Source organism: Diadema antillarum, unplaced genomic scaffold, assembly GCF_040938485.1.
Source record: "Diadema antillarum isolate AM-2024a unplaced genomic scaffold, OU_Dant_1.0 seq00000330_RagTag, whole genome shotgun sequence".
In the NCBI taxonomy this organism is placed as follows: Eukaryota; Metazoa; Echinodermata; class Echinoidea; order Diadematoida; family Diadematidae; genus Diadema; species Diadema antillarum.
In genome coordinates, this window is record NW_027271347.1 from 173,160 (window position 1) to 182,093 (window position 8,934).

The window sequence follows — 8,934 nt, forward strand, 5'->3', positions numbered from 1 at the left end:
TGCTGCTTTATGAAAAATTATAAAAACATTTGCTAATCAAAGATCAGTCAGTTAATATAATAAACCAGGCAAATTACATCGATCTAGAGGTTTTTGACCATTTGAGTGTGTGTATATTATGTACACTGTATTAGTAAATACTTGTGGGATGTGCATTTTAGTTGCTGTGGACGCTTAGTTTAACTGAGCATTGTTTGTAGTATTTATGTGAAATTAGGCATTCCATCATGGGTTTACTTCAGAGCAAAATCTTTGTTTTGTCATTGTTTTCATTTCTGTTTTTGTTGTCTTCTTTCTTTTCAGAAACGTCACTGTCTGGGGCTGAGTACCATTCATTCCTTTCAAATGTGCAATAATGAGCCGACAGTGCTGTCAAACTACAATTCATCGCAAGAGAGTATGGAGTGCTATGACGAGCAAAACAGTATGGAGACCAAAAACATTCCCAATGGCTTCCATCACGTCGGTGTCACTGAGCAACGTCACGAAAGACCCAACAATCATCTGATATCGAATGGTTACTATGGCTACATCGCAAATTACACGCAGCCTGTGATGAATGATGCTAACCCCATGGAGGAGATGCAAGCAGAGTATGCAATTAGTGGACCACCGACCTGTATTGAAGTGAGTGCAAGTTATTTGTGATTGTAGATCTGTTTAAGGTGTGGCAAACCTATTTACTGTGGGGGCCAGCTAAAATTCACTATCTGGCAAGTAAAAGAAATGGGCACCTGCCCTGTGTTGTTTTCATTATCGAGAGCCCATTCTCACAAGTAGGAGAAAATACAATCGTATCTTGTTTCTATGATTTTAATTCCTCATATTTGCTTGTGCATATGAATCCATCAGCATTTTTTTTTCTGGGATTTTTTTTTTTTTTTAATTGTTTACTTGCTTGTGAAAATGGTGTACCTGGTATATTGAAGTTAGCCTGGAAATAAAAAATTGCCATGATGACAGCACTTGCTGCAATAAGCAGTTGATTAAGTGTGATGAAAAGGAATGAAATTGACTAGCACTTTTGATAGTGATGAGCAATGTTCTCTTTTTCATCCATATGTTTTTTGGTTAATCATTACATTAACTGTTAGGTATAATTTATAAAGTTTTGTTCTTAAAAGTGCTTTTCCGCCTACATTGTAGGTCATAATGCATGGATACATATTTGCTGTTAATCATCATGATGATAAATCGTAAGTTCATATCCAACCTCTATTAAAGAGCTCCAAATAATGTTCATTGTTAAAGCATCTGATTTGCACCCTACAAGTTAGCAAAGGAAGTAGTTGTCACCTTGTATTACCAATCTTTTTCTTGACAGCCCAAGGAAAGGAGGGTCTGCGCAAGGTGCAGTGCAGGCGAACCAGTAAGTACAACTGTATGCTTCTAAAAAATGATACAGGACAGAGAGGTGCATCTAGCCATAAGATCATAGCCATTTTTCTCAAAATTGTTTTCTCTGTTGGCCCTTTTTATTATACTGGTTTCATGGCAGGCTTTTAGTTATGAGGTGCAACAAATTGCGGTATACTTTTGTAAGACAACATCACATAAGTGAACAGAATTTAAGTCCTAAAATATTCCTTATATTTTGTTGTTACTTTGTTGACTTCTGAGTAAAGTCAACATTTGAAAAAGTTGACAGATATTCTCCTGTTTTTGAAACTTATCTGATGCAAGGTCACTGTGTATCTGACTCAAAAGTAGAGAGTCTGAAGAAGTTTTCACATTGTATAACTGCTAACTCAGGTAAGGAATTCCAATATTTAGGGACACTATCAGCCTCAGGTTTTTAGTGTGGCTGACAAAATGAAAAAGAAAGGAAAAAAATTGTGGCATTATACACAACAAGTGTAAGGCAGGGAAAGCAAGTACAACACACCTTCCTTCGAGCAATGTTGCAATAACTCCTTTCAGAATGCTAAGTTGAAGTTTTTTACTTTATCCATAGTAAGTACAGACTGTCTCTAACAGTGATGTTTGCATATATTGTCAAAAAAATGACAACAGCTATAATAGTGGTTGAAAATGTGGAAATGGGAATTACCTGTCATGAAAAAACAAGAACCCGAAGAAATATGATGACTATAAAAACATGAGTAAAACACAAGGTGGATGTTATAATTGAGGAAATTGTATTAAATCACAATATGGCTCAAACATGCCAAATGTCTCTTTCTTTTTCAGGGACACATCACTCACATTGTGTACACCAATAAGAACTAGATGACACACCTACCTCCACTATACTGGCTTATAATCTACATGAAGCTGCACTGTGATTCAGGAATACATGGCCCATGGGAAGTCAAGTCGTCCAGCCAGGTCCACCGCCACCATCTTGGCAGGAAAACCTTAGGTGCTAATGAATGGCTACCTCCACCTTCCATATATACACACCAAGAACTGATCAGCAGTGTCCTCTGGCATCAAGATTTCTCTCACAGTGGTGTCACATCCAGACACATGTGTTTTCCAAAGCACCCCTTCCCCCTTCACATGCATGTCATTTCATCTACATGTATCTGTATTCCTGATCCACTGATGGAGGTTTGTGTATCACAAAGAATTCATTATAAAGTGTGATTAACAGGCTAACCATTGAATGTCAATTGATTAAACAGCCCTGCAGTCGGCTGCAACTCACTGTAATTGGCATCCAAAAGTGTGTGAGGAATAGACAATGACATGATCAAGGTATTGAGGTGAAGTTTTAAATTACACCATAGATTAACAAGCTGTCTTTTTTAAAGTGCTAGGCATTAATGCAGCTTGTCAAAATACATGTGCATGTCCTTGCTAAATACTGTTTGGCATACAACAGTGTTTGTGGAAGTCTTTCAGAGTATCTTGTCATGGGTATAAACAGCTTAAATATACCTGTATTCTTTCATTCCTGTGTTTGATGGATCCACCATGAAGGCCTGTTCTGCAGAGAGATAGTAATGGTGGAATTGCTAGAGAACTACATATTTTATGTGAGAGAAATTGGCATGTTGTGTTTGTGTGTGTGTGTGTGTGTGTGTGTGTGTGTGTGTGTGTGTGTGTGTGTGTGTGTTTGTGTGTTAGTGTTATTTGATAAACAGTTCAGGTTATTCAGTTATGGATGACTTTTCATATATAGTGCAGTATGGAAGAGCATTTGTTCCACAAAAAAAAAGAAAAAAAAAAGAAGCATGCCACTTGAGAGTGAGTGCATTGAGTCCTGTTAAAAGCTTGCTTTTTTGTTATCAAAGTACTCTAAAAGTGGTTATTCTCGCACTTGGCTGGGTAAGATGAATTTTGTGTGTTTTTAATTTCATGGAATCAAGACATATATTAATGGACCATGTGATACACAAAAACATTCGCGTGTTTTTACTTCCGTGCTGGTTTCTGATCGCTCGAAATGCAGGAAAATTTCCACACTGCAAAAATGTCCACTTTTACAGTATATTTATTCTTTTAAAAACTTAATATGTTAAGAATGTGAATACATTTAGAATGCAGGGTACTGCTGAATTTTAACCTATATGCTCCTTTTCTGTAGTCTATTACAGTTCACAAACATTCCAAATAACATAATCTCCTGTATTTGATGGAGTATTTTAACTCTGCTGGCAAGAAAATGCAGGAAAACTTTGCAAAATTGTACTTGCCATTTGACCCAGTTTAGGAAATCACACTGAAAGTGCTTGAATTACAGTGTACATGACAATGAATACTGATATTACTATATGCAAATTCTGTTCAATATTTATGTCAAATATCACAGTGTGTATCTCATAGAGCCTGTGAATTTATTTCTGAAATTTGATCGTGAAAATTTGTCTAAGAAAGAATGAAATGCTGTAAGTTGTCTCTTATGGCTAGTATGTGAATTACAGTTCAAGATTATAGCCCTTGAGGTGGTGATTCAAAGCATAATATTATGTATAGTATTTTAGGGTTTGAACAAGGAAACATGCAGGTTATTTTTTAGTCTTGTAAATAGTGTGGGTGACCATGTGGAAGTTTCTTTGAGCTGGAACAAAAAACATTGCATGATCTATGACATTCTTTGTTCTTTCATATCTTTAATTTTGAACTGTCTTGGATATTCACTGATCAAATATTAATAAACTACAGTGTATACAAACTGTATACAGTGTATATAGTAGACAAAAAGACATCTATGATATGAGCAGAACTGTATAATTACATACATACACTTATATCACTCAAGAATTGTTGCTACCTGCTTTAAGTTATGAAATATTAATAATAAAGAATTGATGTAGTGCTGTGCAGAGTAGGATAATGAGATAATTTCATTTTACATCTATGCAAACCTACATGGATCTGTTTGAGCTGCAACACTTTTAGTGTGTACTTTTCTATTGTTCCACTCAGAAACATTGGATACTAACTAGCTCACATTGGAAAGCTTTGTCAGGAATAGGTCTTAGAGAAGACTTCAGAACTTTTTGTTAGTACGGCAATGGTAGCATGAGGCTAATTAATGCTGGATACAGTGTATGCTCAATTTCATTACTAAAACATACAGTATACCCAACAGTTTATGTGTGCACACTCTGCAATGTCATTGCTACTACAACATAATATTCTTTTGCTTCATATCTACCATGATGATGAACAGCATCTGCAGAATACAGTCAACCTTGCCTAAGTCAAATCTGGACTGAAGAAATAGCTTTGACATTGAGAAAATTCGACTTATGAGGGATTAAAATCAATAAAATATGAAGAGACAAGGACTTGAAAAGACCTTCAGCTTAGGCAGTTATTCAACGTAAATGCGAGGTGGACGCAAGGTTGACTGTACAGTGTATACGCTGTGGACTTTCAAGATAGGAGACATACTCTATGTATGTAGAACATACATTCACTTGAGAAGCGACTGTGTCATTCTCTTTGTCTTTGTTTCATATATGTGTATTGACAAAATGTTCTTAGCTTGTCTGCAATCTGCAATAAGTTTGTCTTTATGCTATGTGTTCCTTGCTGTAAAGTAAAGATGATGTGAGTACATGATGAGGTATACTGGCATTTACTCATTCATGTACGTACAATTGTAAGTAAGTTTACGTAAGTTGGGCATGATACACATACACGCACATTCACACAACTAACATACATTGTACACACACATACACACACACACTTTCACACACACACATACACACACTTTCACACACTCAAACTTACACACACATACATACACAATACAGTCCCTTTGAATAGAAAGTTAGTGACATACAAATACACTAAGTGTATGTCATACCTGATGTGGAGTTAAATGTCATACAAGGGCTTGTCTGCTTTGTGTATAGATATTGGATCCTTCATCTGCTATGAAGCTAAGTGCCTTGTTAGAAATATATTATGCAGTCAGGTATGAATATGGCAAGTGTAAGTAATGAATATCGAGTCTAGAGTTGTTGTTTTTTTTTCATTATGTCACACAAATTCCCTTGTTTCTTCTTCTTGATGATATGCAAGTGGAAATCAAGCTTCAGTGCAACTTCCGTTGATGGCATGATGTTCACCAGCTACTTACGAAAAAAAAAAAAATGCAGCCACATCAAATGATTGCAGATTTTGTGAGTTATGCTTTCTAAGTAAAGTATCCTGTGGTGCTTTGAATTTAGATGCATTTTTTGTCATTTTAACAAGTGTTTCTAAACCAAATATTTGCAAGTTTCAGGTGCCTTTTGTAGTAGCTGTCAGTATTCATGAACATGCAATACCCTTTACAGTAAGAGCATATTACTCTTTGTTAAAATACGTTGTATCTCTCATTCTTTTTGAAGATATCATTTTGCCAGAGTTTGTGGGGAGTGTAGCCCTTTGTAAACAACAACAACAACAACAACAACAACAACAACAACAACAACAACAAATCAGAATATCATACTGAGAGTGCTATCATAAAGAAGGCAGTGAAATTAAAGCAACAGGCAAGATTATTGATATGGGACATACAGTTTACATTGTATCAATGTATTAGGTTACAGAAGTTGTGACTTCATACACTGCATCAGTTGGGTTATGAAAAGCCTTTGACTTTTATCATGCATGTATGGTCACAAACTTATTTCGTTATCACTTCCAGAATTTGTGTATCTATTGTCATGTCTTGGGCCATGTGACCCAGATGGCAGTTTTCAGATGCTACACAAGATGATTTATTGGCTCCAAGTCTTTATGAAGTGCTCGATGCTAACTTTTTCTTGTGACCTGTTTAAAGGCTATTAATATCTTTAAATTGTAGATTTTAGTGGCCTGAAAAAGAAATGTATCAGCCCAAAATGAAAGGAAACAGAACACTCTATTTTAAATCTTATTAGCAAGATCAGGCCACCAAAAGATAACCTTTTTGATATTTGGTGGCCAATGTCCTATTTCATTGGCCCTGGGTTACCGCCAATATCAAGCCCTGCTTAATAACTCTGGCCCTAAGTTAAAAGTGCCTACCAGTAATAAACAAAAATTCAGTTATGCCCATTGTGCCAGTATATCAAAGGCTATACACCACCAATGTGTAAATACAGGTGCAATGATACTGAAAAAGCTCACTTGCGCTGCGTTGCTGGCTTACTGAATAATTTTTGCTTTGGTTTTAATTTTATTTTGCCTTTTAGTGTATACATAGTTTGATAAATTTCATTATAATTATGATAATGGATAGCCATTATAACATCCAGTTGTGTTGATACCTAATTGTATGTATGTGAAGGAAATGACATTTTCTTTGGTCAGTTACATTGAGTAACCTTGGATACATATGTATTTCATGGTTCATTTTTCTACCAATGTTCCTGATAGAATGTCTACATAGTTTTGCTCCAAGCTGGTTTTGAGAAGCAAAAGATATACAGTATGATAGACACGACTAGGTGGCACTTTGTATTGACTGCATAGGGAATTTTGATAGCAATTTCCCCCGATTAATCTTCAAATCATTTGATTACTCATGAATGTTATGTCTCAGGAGGGTCTGTGCTGACTTTTATCCAACTTTCAAAATATTGCACAATTTCATGAAAATGATGTGACTGGTCAAAAGCTTTTGTTCTTATTTGCCTATTCCTTGCGGAATTATTGCATATATATGTTTTAAATACTTTCCTCCTTCCCCAATTTATAAAGTTTGCATCTGTAAATAAAATACCCAAGAAGTGTGAAGTTTGCATGCAATAGGGTAAATTGTTACATGTACTAGGTAGTTTATAATAAAAAATGTGTATTTAACCAGGTGGAAAAGTTGTGGAGTTGAATTTTACCACATATTGTGTATACTCATAGGATTGAATGTGTGTCATAGGTATCACCTTGCTTTTCATCTAGACGAGTGTAGTGAGATTTATTTGACAGAGTTTTGATAGAAGTATGCTGCTGTGGATGTAGAGCTTGTGTTTGTGAATGTATGAAATAAAGGACACTATAGTGTTTTTATGACAATCAGAGTGAGAGTCTTTGATACATGTATTTCATGTTTTCTTATAAATCTCAGAATGTCGGTGATCAATACTTATAGATAATCATTCCCAAGGATGCACTATATCTGAATCTCTACTTATGTAAATGTCTATCTCTCTCTCTCTCTCTCTATATATATATATATATAATTGTGTGTGTGTGTGTGTGTGTGTGTGTGTGTGCGCGCGTGCATGCGTGCGTGCATGTGTGTAGAAAAAAAAAGTCATATACATGTACTCCATATTTTGGGCAAAATTTAATCTGGATTCAACACTGACCTTCCTAAACAGTGCTGTGGTCAAATTTCCTACATGTACACATGTCTAACATGTTGAATAAATACTAGTACAAGGTAAAAGTAAATATCTAAATTGCAAGGTAAAGTAAATTTCTACACACAAATGTACTCGTCTGTCTGGAGTTTATGTTGCCCTATGGCTCTTGCCACCATTTTTAAACTCTTTCATATATCAATCAAGATGAAGTGCATCTAAAGTCTTAAAAACATATAAAAACTAGAAATGTCGCTACATATGGCGACTGGTATGCCTCTGCCTTAATGCATGGTTCTCCTCAAATAGGTCTATAGTACAATGTCTTGACAAATGTGTGACGAGTTTCACATAATTGGCAAAATATCAAAATGACAGGTTTGTCACAAATGTGTTGAATGTTCACTTTCCTTGAACTAGGTTTAATTAAATGGATGGCTATACTGCCTAAGAGTGCAGGTATTTGGGCATTTGAAGATTTTCACTTCACTTTTGACCCTTTTTTTTTAAAGTCTATGAATTGATTCAACTTTCAAGGTATGGAGAACAAGTGTAATTTCAATATCAAATATTAACATTTCTGCATTCTAGCTTGGCCTTTGACCCTGGAACTTTGACCCTTTGACCCTGTCCAGTAGAACATGCATAGATATATGAACTAAGTTTCATTAAGATACCTTGAGTCACTTTCGAGATATGGACCAAGAAATGAAATTTAGCACTTTCACTTGACCTTTGGGCAAGAACCTTTCAAGAGAATCTCTATTGGGTTATGCATGTATATATCAAGTTTCGAGAAAAATCCGGCAAGTATTGCATTCAAATACGAGGAAAAAAGTGAAATTATGAGGATTTGACCTTGACCTTTGACCCATGACCCCCACATTCCCTAGATGATCACTGCTAGACAGTACATGCATATGTACTAAGTTCCATGAAGATAGCTTGAACCATTTCCAAGATATGGAGAAAAAAGTGAAATTTTAACATTTTCACTTGACCTCTGACCTTTGACCTCATGACTTAAAACTTTCTCTGGAGAATGTTTATTTGGTATTATATGTATACACCAAGTTTCCAGGAAAAAAAACCTCTAGGCGTTGCATAGATATGGGGGAAATACATGTAGTGAAATTTTGAGCATTTGACCTTGACCTTTTGACCTTGGACCTTGGACCTTGAGCATGTGCCCCCATAA

General features: G+C 35.7%; 1 long non-coding RNA gene across 1 annotated transcript; it reads left to right on the forward strand.

Moving 5' to 3' along the window:
- Positions 1–525: 525 nt before the first annotated feature.
- On the forward strand, positions 526–3,050 carry LOC139730723 (uncharacterized). Its single transcript, XR_011710938.1, has 3 exons — positions 526–627; positions 1,325–1,369; positions 2,191–3,050. It is a non-coding gene; the product is annotated as an uncharacterized lncRNA (long non-coding RNA).
- Positions 3,051–8,934: the final 5,884 nt, after the last annotated feature.